Source organism: Chenopodium quinoa, unplaced genomic scaffold (genome assembly GCF_001683475.1).
Source record: "Chenopodium quinoa cultivar QQ74 unplaced genomic scaffold, ASM168347v1, whole genome shotgun sequence".
NCBI classification, from domain to species: domain Eukaryota; kingdom Viridiplantae; phylum Streptophyta; class Magnoliopsida; order Caryophyllales; family Amaranthaceae; genus Chenopodium; species Chenopodium quinoa.
Window position 1 is genome coordinate 3,518,405 of NW_018744367.1, and position 16,862 is coordinate 3,535,266.

The 16,862-nt window shown below is 38.2% G+C and overlaps 1 pseudogene; it reads right to left on the reverse strand.

The window, feature by feature from the left end:
- The window catches only part of LOC110696683, a 29,431-nt pseudogene extending 12,825 nt beyond the window's left edge, over positions 1-16,606 (reverse strand).
- Between the last annotated feature and the right edge of the window lie 256 nt (positions 16,607-16,862).

Below are 16,862 nucleotides of genomic sequence, written 5' to 3' on the forward strand. Positions count from 1 at the left end.
ATGGATTGTCACAAGTAATCTCCTTTGACAATTTTTTCCGAGATTGGATTGTCATCACCGAGTTCACTATAGCAAAATTCCCCCAAAGAGGATTTTCATGGGTCATTATTCAATATTTTGGCAAAGGTTCACCGATGTGGATTGTCATTCATATTCAGTTATGGCAAAAGTTTCCCAAATCGGGTTGTTGTTTGGCTTGTCCGGCAAATGTTCTAAGACGCGGATTATCGATTGAGGCAATATTCTCCTAAATGGATTGTCGCATAGCATTGGAAAATTTTCCAAAGTGGATTGTCTTTCGAGAGTTATGTTCCAAGGCGTGGATTGTTAATCGTAGCATTATTTCCTATGACGGGTTATTACACAGCGTTGGCAACTTTTCCTAAGTTGGACTTTGGCAATTGTTCAGAGATGCGGATTGTCGTTTCATCGTGGCAACATTTTCCTATGATGGATTGTTACGTGACACTGACAACTTTCCTTGAATCGGATTGTCGCTCACCATTTAAGATTTGTGTTGACAAATGTTCTTAAAGTGGATTGTCATCACCCCCAGATACGCGTTTCTTTTCCCTTAACTCCTTTATTTGTAGAATTGACTCTTTCTGCAGGTATTGGCGTTAAAAAGGATGATTTAAGATCGCAGATTGTTCTGAATCATTCTCCGTCCCTTTTGATCTACTTTGACTTTTGTTTTCGAAACTTACGTTTCTCCAAACTCAGTTAAAGTGGGAGTTTCTATAGACACCTGACTGTGTTTCCCCAAAAACAAAACCCAGTGATAAGTACCTTTCACGTTTTGATTAACGAATTCGGTAAAGAGTTGACGTACGGATATATTTTGTTAACCCAATTCTATTAGAAATCAAATTCTGTACAACTTTGTTATCTTCAGAACCATCACGCAGCGATGGACACTGCCGCGCCGTGATAGTCCTATCGCGCAGTGATACTCTCCCAAATCAGTCACAATACCTCATTCACAAGATTCAAATACTCCAAGCCATACTCGACGTTGCGTTCGACCTCGATGTGAAAGGTTAATAGTTCTGAGGGTTTGGACCCCCTACTCCAAGAGACCAAGTATCTAGCCCAAACTACAGCTCAAACCGTGACCCCTAGCCCATATGTTAGCTTGAACAGTAACTCTAGCTATGGATCGAATCGTATCCCAACCTATAGTGAGTATAATCCCAGCTTCTTGCTTGGACTTAACCAAAATCCAACCTACATGGCTAAACCTTTCGTACGGAATTTTTTACCTCCACCCTACATGTGGGTCATGTTTTTAAGCATGGCGGCGCTCCAAGGAAAAGAAGCTAGAGAAAAAGAGTCTCCAACAAGTTTTAAGAACATGTAAACCATTCATGATTGTGAAGGTTACACCCCATTCACAATCACAGAGATTGCTAACTCCATAGTGGTCTGGGACCATGACTGGATGTTCGGGGATGATGGTATGAACTTAACATTAAAGAGGTCAAGCCCGCCCTAAAATAGGCCTCTACTTGATTCTTATTGATATTCATGCGCGCTTTTCGATCAACATAAATACATCAAATTAATCATAAACCTGTTTAATCTATGTCGGCTAATTATTAATGCACAATTAAATCTAATATTGGTGATCACTTGAATTAAAATCATATTAAACCTAAATCGGATTATTAATTATCTTATTGGGCGTAATTTCAAGTACAAATTCCCTTTAAACCTGCAAAAAGGGGTGTGATCAAGCAATAACGATGAATCATGGATAATCAAGCAACATATAATTAATATAACAATTATCATCATGAAAAACAATAGTAGAACATCGTTAGAAGTAAGATCTTAGGCGTGATACTAAACTGATTAATAACAATCCTTGCATGTTACTAATAACAAAATCAACACGTTGTCCTCAACATGATACTAGAAATCAAAATCAAAGCGTTATCCTAAACATGAATTATATTAAAATAGTAATATAATAATCAAGTTACTTACTTTGATGCTTCGACCTTCTTGCTATAAAATCAATACACACGTTAGCAAAACTTCAAGAAAGCAAAACTCAGTAAAGTAAATAATTAACTAAGAATTGAAAAATAGATTTGGGACCAAATCCTCAGAAATATCAACCTTTCACACCAAGGTCAAAGACAACATTGAGTATGGTTTGGAGTATTCGAATCACGCAAGGGAATATGATTTGGATGAATCAAGGACGTGTTTAGGCTAAGAACATGGATGTTTAGGAATTTCGGGTTGTGTACAGATGATTATTATGATAGTTGTTCTTGATGATTGTTGATAAGGATTGTTGATGGCTGTGACTGATTTTAAAACGGGGAAAACGACCTCTATTTATAAGGAAAAAATAGAGTCAAAACGATCAGAAAAAGATCAGAAGTTCTGAATAAAATAGTTTTCCTCTGATGTGACGCGAAAGGTTTGTCGCGGCGCGTTGGTTTCTGTCGCGGCGTGACAGGGCTGACGCAACGCGTTGGACCTGTCGCTGTGCGATGGTTCTAAAAGATATCAAAGTTTGTGCGGAATTTGGTTTCTAATGAGTTTTCTATGTAAAATATATGCGAACTTGTTTGAATTTGAATAGGATAAGGATTATCATATGAGAAGTTTTATTTAATCTCGAATTTCTTTGATCTTTATCTTTTCTAAAAGGATAGATTAGTACCTTCTACAGGATTCTAGAGGATCCTAACTGATTTAGGATTAGGAATATAATCATGTGGGGCCTAAATAAAATATTTGGACTCCATATAATCATTAGGTCGTACTAAAGATGGACCTAGCCTCGGTTTGCCCGGTTTAGTATTTTGGCCATAACTCCTTCGTTTTAAGTCGGATTTGGGCTTATAATATATTGTTGGAAAAAAAATTTCAAGCCCCATCCAACTAAACAATAATTGGATTGGGAACATGGACCAAAAATAATTAGACTGGACGTTTTTTATAAGTTGGACACGAAATGAATGATTTTAAGGACACGAAATTAATGATTTTTGGTTTATGGACACAAAATGAATGATTTGGATTTAAACCCTTCGGGTAGGGTTAGAAATATGGTCAAGGCTTACAAAAACTTTGCGCAACCCTTCAACTCTTTGCCAAACTCGTCAATCAAAACGTGAAAGGTACTCATCACCGGGTTTGGTGTTTGGGGAGACACAATCAGGTTTCTACAGAAGCCCCCACTTTGTTTGAATTTGGAGAAACTTAAGTTTCGAAAACAAAAGTCAAAGTAAGTCGATAGGGACGGAGAATGATTTAGAACATTCTAAGATCCTAAATCATTCTTTTAGCGTCGATACCTGTTGAAAACGTCAGTTCTATAAATAAAGGAGTTAAGGAAAGAAACGCGTAACTGACATCGCCGGGTACACATCTCTGGGTGACATATTGTCAATTTGAACTCATTTTTGGTAACCTCCTCATTCTCAGGGAGCGTTATCGAAGACCACTTCGCCTTGAGCCGCCTTTTGAAGTCAGGTAACAACTGATAAGTGTCATTTATGACACATTTTAGGGTGGTTTTCCCTTAGTTTTAGGTTTATTTTGGTCTATCTTGGTTAAGTCTAGTCCTTTTAGTCTTGTTTTAGTTAATAATGTCTTAGTTTATGTTTTTAGGCCTTAGTTTGCAATAACGTGCATTATGCTCGATTTCTTGCTTAGTTTTACGTGTTTTCCTCTTTTATTCTCTTACTTTTGCCTTTCTTTGATCCTTTGTCTAGGTAATTTAAATTCCTAAGTGTGTCTATGGGACAAGGAGAGACCAAGATTCAAAAGATGAAGCTTTAAAGTCAAGAACCATGGAGAAGAAGAGGAGAAGCTAACAAGATTAAGAGGAGATGGCGTGGAGATGGCTAGGAGAGGGCACGGCCCAGACCGGAGAGGGCGTGGCCCAGACTGAAGATGGCGTGGCCCAAGCTGGAGAGGGCGCGGTCCTAACCACCGCGGGCCCGGCCTTGCGGATTTTCAGTTTTGGCCAGCTTCCTGTAAATGCCCCGGAGATGCCTTTCCGCGGGCGCGGCCCTTAGCCACCGCGGGCGCGGCCGTGGCGGTCGCGGGCGCGGGTTTCTGTGTTTTCTTCGCGTTTTATCTTCGTTTTTTTCCCCATTTTTCTTCTTATAATATAAATAGGACGATCTTCTTTAGACTTTATGAAGCAAGTTTTTACATTTTCTCTCTCCTCTAATTAGGATTAGGCTTAGATTAGGAGTTTCTCTCTCTAGTTTAGGAGTAGTTTTAGAGACAGAAAGCTTGGGATTTCAATGGAGATTTGAGAGCTTGAAGAAGCAATTTTGTGGGTTCTCTTCTCGTCTATTCAATGAGCTTTTCTAACTTTCTCTCACCTTTATTGCTTTGTTCAATTCTTGTTTTTACTTAATTCTTTGTTGATTAGGGTAGTTAATTAGTTTACTTATTTGATTCTTCGTTTAATTCTTGTTTTACCTTGTTTTCCATGTTTTTCTTCATTATGTTTGCTTAGATTTTGTTATAGGGAGATGGATGAAGATTATGTTGATGAATTGAGTGATTGATTGTGATTAGAATGCAATTGATTCTTGATTATTGTGTTTGGATGATGCTTACATTGATTAGAATCTTCTTAGCTAATTGATTCTAGGTTCTTCATTGTGCTTTCAATCAATTGTGTGGAAGTGAGTTGATTGAGAGTCTAGATTCTTCCATACCTTTGCTAGGCTAGTTGCGCGGGAGTGAATTAGCTTAGTAGGATAATCAACATGCTTAATTGCGCGGGAGTGAGTTGAGTGTGTTGGTCGTTCCTAATTAGGATCATGATCTTTTAATTGCGATTTGTTGTTGAATTCATTAATGTAATTGGATTCCACTTTCCCTGGTTTATGTTAATTGCTTTAAGTAGTGTTTTAGTTGTTTATCTCTTTATCTAACAACCTTTCTACTAGTATAATTAGCTCAAATTAATTTACTTAGTCCTTGTGGTTCGACCCTAGCTTGCCACTATCTTGTGTAAACTTGGTAGAGTAAGATAAAAAATAAAAATTGTAGGTTTGATCTAGGATAGTAGACCACGACCTATTATCCGGCGATCAAATTTTTGGCGCTGTTTTCGGGGACTAAGGCGTTCATTAGTTTGTGTTGATTAGATTAGCTGGGTTCTTGTGTATAGTTTTGATTTTTGTTTGCTTTTCTTTGCTTTGTGTAAAAGAAAATGACTTGCTTATCTTTTCCTTAATTTGATGATGAACCCTTCTATGCTTACTTTGAAAGACTTGATGGTTTCCTTTGTTTCTATGGTTGTTCTCTTAGTGATGCTTGTGGTATAGCTTATTGGGGCATGAATGAGTATACTAGGGGAATGGTTGAGAATGTGTATAATGGTAAATTCCATCTTTTGCCTATGCATGATGCTTGGAATTTCTTCACATGGCTTGCTAGAGATTCTTATGATAGAGAATGTCATGTTTCTTATTTTGATTTTCAATGTCAATATTCTTTTAATTTTTTCATGAATTCTCTTGATGCTTTTAATATGCCTTGTGATGATCCAAATATGCATGTTAACCCCTTTCCCTATTATGCTCATTATGATGAGGTGTGTTCTAATGTTGATGATATGAATGTTAATGGTGATTGTGAACCTCAACCCAATAACATTGATGTGCCCAAATTCTTGCCCAAATACAATATCTCACCCAACGAGTCCAAGAGCTTCAAGAAGAACAAAAAGTGAGAGAAGTGAGACTTGCTCAAGTGATGAGTGCTAGGGTTATTGGAAATGGATGCGAGGCACCTCACTTGGAGTGTGAGAGTGCTTTTGAGGATGATATGGGCCAAGGGTGTAAAGGTAAGGGGGATTTTCTTGTGATGAGAGGATTTTGATCCTTTTCATTCCCCTTTTGAGCTTAAGCGCCTTCCTTCCCCTTATTCACCCCCTTTGAGAGCTTCCCTTGGTGAGGATCACAATTAAGTATACCACAAAAATTTTCAAATTTTTAGTATACCTTTACCCTTTTTGCCCATACATTACAACCCTTCAAAGACCTTTCGACCTGTGTGGTTGAGTCACAAGTCGGTGGAGGGAGATGGGAGTCAAGCTTATGGAGCGGTTTGCATAGCCAAGATGTCGAGTAGCCCTAAAATCTCTTCTTTTCCGGTTCCTTAGAGGAATCATTGAGATGCTCACTAGAGGTGGATTTTGAAACTAGTATGGAGAACGCGGTAAGATTGTTTGAGATGAAGGTGAATTGTGTCTTATTAGTTCTCTATGCTTAGCATTTCTTATGTTTCAATCAACCTTGGACATCTTAAGCGTGCACTCCTCTATTGTTTAGAAAGACTCGTATTCGCTGGTGCTTGTTCATTTGTAAAAGTCCATTCATGAGCAATTGTTTTCTTTCTTTCTCTTTTTGTTTTTCTTTTTCATGATTTGCCTTGTTTGTTTGGTTCGTGAGAGTTGTGGGTTAGCCTCTTGGGAAACCCTCACGAGAGCACACTCGTCCTCTAGGACGATCTAGGGGTTTAAAAGGCATGTCTTTAGTTGCTAAAATTGACCATGATTCCTACGAAAGTGAGTTAGTGTACATTCTCATCTCCTTTGGTGTTCTAGTCTTGCTTGAACAAATCATTCTCCTTTTCTCTTTTGTTTTTGTATATTGCTTGAGGACGAGCAAAAGCTAAGCTTGGGGGAATTTGATAAGTGTCATTTATGACACATTTTTGGGTGGTTTTCTCCCTTAGTTTTAGGTTTATTTTGGTCTATCTTGGTTAATTCTAGTCCTTTTAGTCTTGTTTTAGTTAATAATGTCTTAGTTTATGTTTTTAGGCCTTAGTTTGCAATAACGTGCATTATGCTCGGTTTCTTGCTTAGTTTTACGTGTTTTCCTCTTTTATTCTCTTACTTTTGCCTTTCTTTGATCCTTTGTCTAGGTACTTTAAGTGCCTAAGTGTGTCTATGGGACAAGGAGAGACCAAGATTCAAAAGATGAAGCTTTAAAGTCAAGAACCATGGAGAAGAAGAGGAGAAGCTAACAAGATTAAGCGGAGATGGCATAAAGATGGCTAGGAGAGGGCGCGACCCAGATTCGAGAGGGCGTGGCCCAAACTGGAGAGGGTGCGGTCCTAACCACCGCGGGTGCGGCCTTGCGGGTTTCCAGTTTTGGCCAGCTTCTTGTAGATGCCCTGGAGATGCCTTTACGCGGGCGCAACCCTTAGCCACCGCGAGCGGTCGTGGCGGCCGCAGGCGCGGGTTTCTGGGTTTCCTTCAAGTTTTATCTTCGTTTTTTTCTCCATTTTTCTTCTTGTAATATAAATAGGACGACCTTCTTTAGACTTTATGAAGCAAGTTTTTACATTTTCTCTCTCCTCTAATTAGGATTAGGCTTAGAATAGGAGTTTCTCTCTCTAGTTTAGGAGTAGTTTTAGAGAGAGAAAGCTTGGGATTTTAATGGAGATTTGAGAGCTTGAAGAAGCAATTTTGTGGATTCTCTTCTCATCTATTCAATGAGCTTTTCTAACTTTCTCTCACCTTTATTGCTTTGTTTAATTCTTATTTTTACTTAATTCTTTGTTGATTAGGGTAGTTAATTAGTTTAATTGTTGGATTCTTGTTTTAATTCTTGTTTTACCTTGTTTTTCATGTTTTTCTTCATTATGTTTGCTTCGATTTTGTTCTAGGGAAATGGATGAAGGTTATGTTGATAAATTGAGTGATTGATTGTGATTAGAATGCAATTGATTCTTGATTATTGTGTTTGGATGATTCTTACATTGATTAGAATCTTTTTAACTAATTGATTCTAGGTTCTTCATTGTGCTTTCAATCAATTGTGCGGAAGTGAGTTGATTGAGAGTCTAGATTCTTCCATACCTTTGCTAAGCTAGTTGCGCGAGAGTGAATTAGCTTAGTAGGATAATCAACATTCTTAATTGCGTGGGAGTGAGTTGAGTGCGTTGATCGTTCCTAACTGAGATCATAATCTTTTAATTGCGATTTGTTGTTGAATTCTTTAATGTAATTGGATTCCACTTTCCCTAGTTTATGTTAGTTGCTTTAAATATTGTTTTAGTTTTTTCTCTCTCTATCTCACAACCTTCCTAATAGTTTAATTAGCTCAAATTAATACACTTAGTCCTTGTGGTTTGACCCTAACTTGCCACTACCTTGTGTAAACTTGGTAGAGTAAGATTAGGAATATAAATTGTAGATTTGATCTAGGATAGTATACCACGACGTATTATCCGACGATCAAAAACCTCCTCATTCTCAGGGAGCGTTGTCAAAAACCGCTTCGCCTTGAGCCGTCTACTCAAATCAAAAACCTCATTATTCTCAGAGAACACTGCCAAAAACCGCTTTACCTTGAGCTGTCTTCTCAAATCAAGTGATAACCTCCTCATTCTCAGGGAGCGCTGCCGAAAACCGCTTCGCCTTGAGTCGTTTTCTCAAATCAAGTGACAACCTCCTTATTCTCAGGGAGCGCTGCCGAAGACCACTTCTCCTTAAGCCGTCTTCTCAAAATCTTCTTGTCTTCATGCCTTAGAAGTGATTGCTTGGGGTGCCTTTGAAAACCTATCGTAAAACCTTACTCTTCAAGATTTTACCGAGCTCAAATTGATTTCTGTACATTTTCTCTTCCATTAGTTATATCTCGCCTCGAGAGTCCTATCAAACCATGTTTGGAAATTGTGATCGTAATCGAGCCGATCACTTCTCAATGTGATCGTAATCGCGCCGATCACTAATCAATGTGATCGCAATCGGGCCGATCATTAATCAATGCAATCAATGTGATCGTAATCAGGCCGATCATTTACTCAATGTGATTGTAATCGGCCGATCACTAATCAATGTGATCGTAATCGGGCCGATCACTAATCAAAGTAATCAATATGATCGTAATCGGGACGATCACTTACTCAATGTAATCGTAATCGAGCCGATCACTAATCAATGTGATCATAATCGGGTCGATCACTAATCAAAGTAATCAATGTGATTGTAATTGGGCCGATCATTTATCAAATTGAGATTTTTGATAAACTGCTCATCACGAGGCCTTAGGAAGAATGGTTTGCTCATCACGAGACTTCGGAAAAAAACAAATACTCATCATGATACTTCAAGTAGAATAATTATCATCCAACAGATCGTTTTGCGGGATCTCAAAACTAACGCGCCATGTCAACTTTCATCGCGCGGTGACAGTGCCTGTCACGCCGCGTTATATTTATTGCGTTGGGATCGGGTTTAGAGTTTTTAACTCTTTCTTCTCCCTTTTGTCCATTTTCATTTTGCTGCCGCTGCTCGTGCTCAATTCAAATCGTCTCAAATTTGTCGTAAAAGTTACATTTTCAATCTTCTTCATTATTGATCTATGTAAGTTTACCGGAAGCCTCTTCCACCAGGGCCTTAGTGTACCTGCATCTGTACTTTGGTCTATAGGACTTTGCTCATGTTTGTATATATTCATCGACTCTTATGTATTGACTCATATGTATTCAACTCGACTCTATATGATTTTTCGCGACATGACTTAATTTAAAGTGTACAACTCATGTGTGTAGACTCAACTCGATGTGGTAACATGACATGATTGTGCATAAATTGTGTGTGCATTGTGATTGTGCTCGTGCAACTCGAAAATGCAGAAAAGCAAAAAAATTTCCGTCATTTTTGTGGAGGGTACCGACTTTCTCCTAATAAGAAAGACGTGAAAATGAAGGTAGGTAAAGTGTTGGTAAAAAACAGGAAAAAGATGAAAATAATGAATCGAGTAATGATGCATGTTGAATGAGTTTAATCAAGTGTTTTCATTAATCTTTATATCTCTTGGTGCAAGGATTGTAGTATTCTAGACTATCTCAATTTATAATCCAATAATGAAAGTATTTGGGTAACTTAGGCTCGGAGGCTAAGTACCTCATACTTTGTGATGATGATGATTATGATAATGAGTGATTCTAAGATAACAAGGCATGCTTCAAAGTCGTATTAGGATTTCATGACAAAGGGTTCCTAAGGGATTGATTATTTGGATATGTATTTGTGATATGTGTGAGAGTGACAATAAGGTTTGATAGGCGTAGAAATCGTCGTTAAAAGTTGTCCTATCAAATTAATCCTAACTACCAAAATAAGCGAATATAGTGGGAGGTAAGGGTCATATTTCCACGGGAAAGCAAAGCAAATCAATCATAAAATTCATGAACACACGAAACAAGGGGTATTATTTTGGTATTTTTGAGGTTTAAACACTAAAAATAACTTATGAACACAAATAACAAGGAATTCACGCAATAAAAACAAGCGCTAGGGGGTACGGGGGTTCCAAACATGGCCAACACAACAAAATGATGATAGAAATCAATATTAACAAGCCAATGAATATAAAATTCCACCTAAACAATTCATTCCCATGCAATTGTTTAAGAAAATCAATAATCGGGATCTAATACGTAATTAAATCACTCCCGTGCATCTAAAATAGGCAACAATTCAAATGAGGGAATTAAAGGTGCACTTAATAATTCCAAGCAATTAATAGCACAAATCATCAATTTAAGGCATAATAATCAATCATCCATCATCATCTAGCCAACATTAATCCATGTTCTCACCCCTTTCCCCTAGCTAGAAATCTATCCTAGAGAAGGACGAGAAGCCATTAAAACAAAGCTAGATGAAACAACTAACACCACAAAGCAAATCATCATTCACAAAGTAGGATGAACAAAACAAAGTAACAAAACTAAACCACAAACAAAGATAACAACTAAAATAGAAAGCAATAAACAAAATAAGAGAAATAAGGGAAAGAAATTACTAATCAAAAGCTTAGATTGAAATAACTTGAAGTTCAACAATGGAGGAATTAAAGGAAACCACACTTTCTCTCTCTAGATCTAAGCTAATCTTCTCTCTAAATCCTAATCTAACTCTCTAATTAGGGCTAAAAGTCTTAATCAAATGCTAATTACATCATTAAGGGTATTTATATCCTATTCTCATCCCCCAAAATAAGCCCAAAATGAGATACGAGAGCACGAAAATACCCAGGAAAGTGGTCGCTCAATCGAGGGGAGCGGCAGCTCAAGAAGGTCTTGAGAAATCTTCGATCCCAGGGGAGCGGGCGCTCCTACAGCAAGGAGCGGGTGCTCCTAAAGGGTGAACGACCGCTCTTCTATACACCCGGAAAAGTATGAAAATTGCTCGAGAGGAGTGGGCGGTCCTACAGGGGTGAGCGGCCGCTCCTTGCAACTGATCCGTCTCTCATGATAATTTTCATGCTCCATTCTTCCACTACTCCAACACATTCCGAGGTTCAAGCGAAGCATCGGGGTAAAGATCACGAGCTTCCCATGCAACCTTAACAAACACTCATAAGATAGGAGAGGGAATAAAATAGGGGAAGAAAAAGGGATAAAAACACCCAAAATCACATAGAATTATTAGCCAAAGGTTACTAGGAGAGGTGAAAAAGGCAAAATACACCAAAAATAAGAGAAAGAAGGAGATAATGAATAAGAAAAGGATTAAAGAGAGGGGTAAAAAGGTCATAAAAGTGGTCATAAAGACCACTTATCAAAATCCCCCAAACTAAACTTTTGCTCGTCCTCGAGTAAAACAAATCAAACCAAAGAGAAAAAAAATGAACTTGTTCAAGCAAAGAGAGATAGAAGAGAAGAGAATATAAACTAACTCACTTTTGTAGGAATCACGATCACTTTTAGCAACTAGAGACAAGCCATTTAAACCCCTAGATCGCCCTAGAGGACGAGTGTGCTCTCGTGAGGGTTTCCTAAGAGCTTAACCCACAACTCTTGAGAACCAAGTTCAAGACAAACCAAAAATCAAGGAGAAAAGGAAGAAAGAAAGTAAACAAACACATCACAAATCATGATCAAGAAGAACTTTTAGAGAGACAACCATATATGGATGACAAACTTTCTAAGCATGCAAGCGGATGCCAAAGGTTGAATGAAGGATAAGCTATGTTAAGCATAGAGAACTCTAACAAGCTCCACTCCCCCCGCATTCCAAACAATCTTACCGTGTTCTCTCTCTAGATTCAAATCCACCCTTCAAGGTAGCATCTCCTGACTCCGCGAGGGAGCCGGAACAAAGATAAGACGATAAGAACAAGGGGAACATGACATCTTACCAAGTCATGCTCTCTCCATATGCTTAAAATTTAGGTCCCTCCACCAACTAGTGACTCAACTGATCTTAGTCAAAAGGATGTTAAAGGGTTGTAACGTAGGCTAGGGGGTGAAGGTGTGGAAAAATTTGAAAATTTTGGTGGTATTTCCTAAGTGAAGCAAAAGAGGGGCCCTCTCTAAAAAACGAACTCAAGAGATCATCAAATTTCAAACAAAAACACATCTCCCCCAAGCTTATTCAACACAAATTCACAAATTAAAACTATAAACAAAATGCTTAGAGCCTCTCCCTAAGCTTGAATTGAGCATTGTCCTCAATGCTCAAACTAGGGAAGACACTACATCAAAATCTTTTTGTAATTTTCATTCTTTTTTTTTCAGCTTTTGCTTTTGTAAACTTTTATTGCATTGTCCTTGCCTTCTATAACTATGGACGACTTTTTCTTGAATTCACACTTTCTTTTATTAAACAAAAACATTCTAAAAAAACAACCTTGTATTCCATTCCAGCCCATCACCTTTCCAACTTTTCAAACCAAGTCGAAAACAAACTTTTGTGACCTAAAAGCTTCACAATTCTAAGGGTGAAAAATGAAACAAAAAGGCCTTGAGGTTTGTAATGTGCTCATAAGCAAGGAGGGATAGGCTCAACTTGTCCATCAAGGAGCAAATGCAAACAAAGATACAAAGAAGCACAAAAGAAAAGCTAAACCTAGAAAAATAAAAATAGTCATCGAAAGAAAACGCCTTTGTCCTCCCTAGATTTAGTTCGGTCGCGATCTTGGGTAGCTAGACTACAAGTTCTCGATCTAAGCATGCCTTGGTAATGATCCTATGCCACATATAAAAGAATGTTGAAGGCTTGAACATTGAAACTCACATCGGGTTACAAAAACTACCTCTTGGCTTCAAAAAGACCTAGGGACTCCTCTTCAAAGAGCCTTAGCACTTGTCTAAGAGTTCAATCAATCTCGGGATCAACTTGATGTGTAGGTGGCCCTAGTGATCTTCTTTGCATTCAACAACGCTAAGCACACGGTTAGTAATGAAAAGCAAAAGGAAAAACAAAAAAGGAAAGCAATTAAGATAACTCTAGCAAACACGAAACAAACGATAAACAAGCCACTTTCTCGACAATGGCGCCAAAAATTGATGCGAAGAAAGTTGTTAAGTCGTTCGTATTCTTCCTATCAAATTAAACTACTCACAAAGATACAAGTATAGTGATAAATAAGGTCGAGATCCACAAGGAAACGGTGATTAATACAAATAAACAAGACTTTTGAGACCTAAAGAGGTGTATATAATTGTAGTGAGAGAGAGATTGAAACCATTTAACATAAAAACACGGACAAACGACACAAAATAAACAAAACAAATAAGAAAGTGGGAATTAAACAAGATGAGACGAGTGCTAGGGGAAGGGGGGGGGGGTGACAAACATGATCAACAAAGGTAGATGATAATGAGTTTCATGAATAATATGCCAAAGGATTAATAATCATACTCAAATAAACCATTTCCATGCAATCATCCAAGTATATTGATGAACAAGATCTAACCCTAACTAAGATCACTTTCGTGCATCTAATCAAGGCAATCAAATCATGGAATTAATGGTGCACAACATTGATTCCACACGATCAAATAGCATAAATTCAATAATACAAGGCATAATCCAATCCATCATCATAATCTAATCAAAGCTAAACCATGTTCTTAGCCCCCTCCTTTCACTTAGCTAGAAATGTAGCCTAGAGAAGGAAGAGAAGCTATTAAAAGATAGATAAAACAACTAACACCACAAAGCAAATCATCATTCACAAACTAGGATGAACAAAACAAAGCAACAAAGCTAAACCACAAACAAAGATAACAACCAAAGTAGAAAGAAATAAACAAAATAAGAGAGATAAGGGAAAGAAATTACTAATCAAAAGCTTATATTGAAATAACTTGAAGTTTAAGAATGGAGGAATTAAAGGAAACCACACTTTCTCTCTCTAGAACTAAGCTAATCTTCTCTCTAAATCTTAATCTAACTCTCTAATTAGGTCTAAAAGTCTTAATCAAATGCTAATTACATCATTAAGGGTATTTATATCCTCTTCTCATCCCCCAAAATAAGCCCAAAATGAGATAAGAGAGCACAAAAATACCCAGGGGAACGATCGCTCAATCAAGGGGAGCAGCCGCTCCAAAGGGTCTTTAGAAAACTTCAATCCCAGGCGAGCAAGCGCTCCACCCTAGAGGAGTGGGCACTCCTACAGCAAGGAGTGGGCGCTCCTATAAGGGTGAGCGGCCGCTCCTCTATACTGCTGGAAAAGTATGAAAATTGCTCGGGAGGAGCGGACGCTCTTGTAGGGGTAAGCAGCTGCTCCTTGCAACTGATTCGACTCTCATGATAATCTTCATACTCCATTCTTCCACTACTTCAATGCATTTCGAGGTTCAAGTGAAGCATCAGGGTAAAGATCACGAGCTTCCCATGCAACCTGAACAAACACTCATACACAAATATAGGCAAGATAGGAGAGAGAGTAAAATAGGGGAAGAAAAAGGGATTAAAAACACCTAAAATAACAGAGAATTAGCAAAAGGTTAGTAGTAGAGGGGAAAAAGGCAAACTACACCAAAAATAAGAGAAAGAAGGAGATAATGTATAAGAAAAGGATTAAAAAGAGGGGTAAAAAGGTCATAAAAGTGGTCATAAATACCACTTATCAGGGTTAAGCTACAAAAGCTAGGGGTGTGGAAAAATATTTTGAGAAGAGCCAAATGATGGTGACTGTTAGGCTGGGTAGGCTAATGAAGTAGGGATCAAACCCCCAAGTCTAGCTTTAAATGGATAGGGACGAGCATTGGAGATTCCTTGATATGATCATGCATGAATGTGAATGAACGTGATAAATAATTATTACGGCTGCACCCCAACATGAGGTTGCCTATGTATCTGTTAGGTTTTAGGCCGGATGTAGCTCGAACCGAACCTCTCACAAGTGTGTGTACACCTCAAGGAGGTCTTTCAGGGGTTGTAATGGGGTTATGCTAAAGTTTGAAGAAGAGGGGATACAAGCTCAAGACCCAAAATAAGCCCCCAAGGTGTGCAACCTTGCATTTGAATCTTGGTATTTGCATGCTTGAGATTTCTCACTTTTTGAACTTGTTTTGTTTTTTGCATTTGAAATTTGTTTTTGAATCTTCCTTGGATAAGTGTGGGAAATCTCGATCATGCAGTCTATCACTCACTTAGCATTCATGTTTCTCAAGTACGGTGCTGAGCACTCGATAAGAGACGTAATCCGAGACATGTTCATATCAAAGACATTGGAACATTTGCTCTTTTGCACACTTTTATAGCTATTTGAACATTTGAAATTTTGGGACTTTGGTAAAAATACTCAAGCTTTTTTACTTTGCTTTGAAAATTGCATAAGTTGCACACCATCCGATCCCAAGGTCAGGTAGATATGGGTCGGAAAAAAGGCCAAGTTAGACGAGGCTCAAAATGGTTTATCAAGATAGGATTGTATATTCGAAAGAGTGTAGGTGATATGATGTGGCTACAAGGGGTGCCTCAAATCATTGGTATACCTAGCGTTTATCTCGCTGTGGATTTTTTTTTTTTATAGTGATATGCAATGCAATGATCATATGCAAAGAAATAAATGCTCATTTTATTGAAAATGGAAAAGGGCAAAAAACAAGGACACGAAGTAAATCTATGAAAAAAAAGATAGAGAGTGCCTATGCTAGACTTATTGGGGGAAAGGGGAAAATAACAAAAAAGAAAGAAAAAATCATGAAAATCCAAAAAATCGAAGTGCCATGTGCCTTGTTTCCTTATTACTCGGTCTTCTTACCAGCTGGAGGGAACGGAAGCTTATTTGCATCAATGAGATCTTGCATAAGGTTTTGAAACCTATAACATTCGTCCGTGGTATGACTGTTGCCTCGATGGTACTTGCAATAAGAATTGGGATTCCATCTTGAAGACCGTTTATCTGGTGTTGGATCATCAGCGGGACAAATAGGCTTGATAAACCTCGATCGTAGAGATGGTCGAATGTGACATCATAGGATATTCCAATCGGTGTGAGCGCTCTTCTGGATTTCTTGGCTTTTGAAGTATCCTTTTCAAGGGCGCAGATTTCGTCGTCATCGATATTATTAATGTAGTTGCAATTTTGATGGGAGGAAGCGGAAGAAGGATTATCGTTCTTCCTACTCTTGTCATTGTTATTAGCCTTAGCCTTCAAGAGGTCATCTTCAATGTTAATACCTATGTCATAGACTGCCTGAAAGTGGCCAGTTCCAAGAATCTTAGGTGCTTATAATACCTGTCTTGAAGGTTTTTAATGAACATTCTCACAGAGTCTTTTTCGTCTGGGGTCTTATTCATCCTAGCAGAAACTTCCTTCCACCTAGTAGAGGTAGAATTTGGTGAAGCCTTCATTGTCCTTTTGCTTCAATATTTTGAGCTCTCTATGATCATTCTCTACTTGTACGTTAAACTGGTATCTCTTGATGAAAGTAGGTACAATACTCTCCCAAGTAGAAGTTTCTTTGGGATCCAGAGAAAATAACCATTGTTGGCACACCGGATTTAATGAAAAGGAGAAAATCGAAGGAAGAGTTGCTTGTCAATCCCCTTGATTTCCATGACTCTTTCGAAAGCTCTCAAGTGGATGTAAGGGTTATTTGTGCGCTTG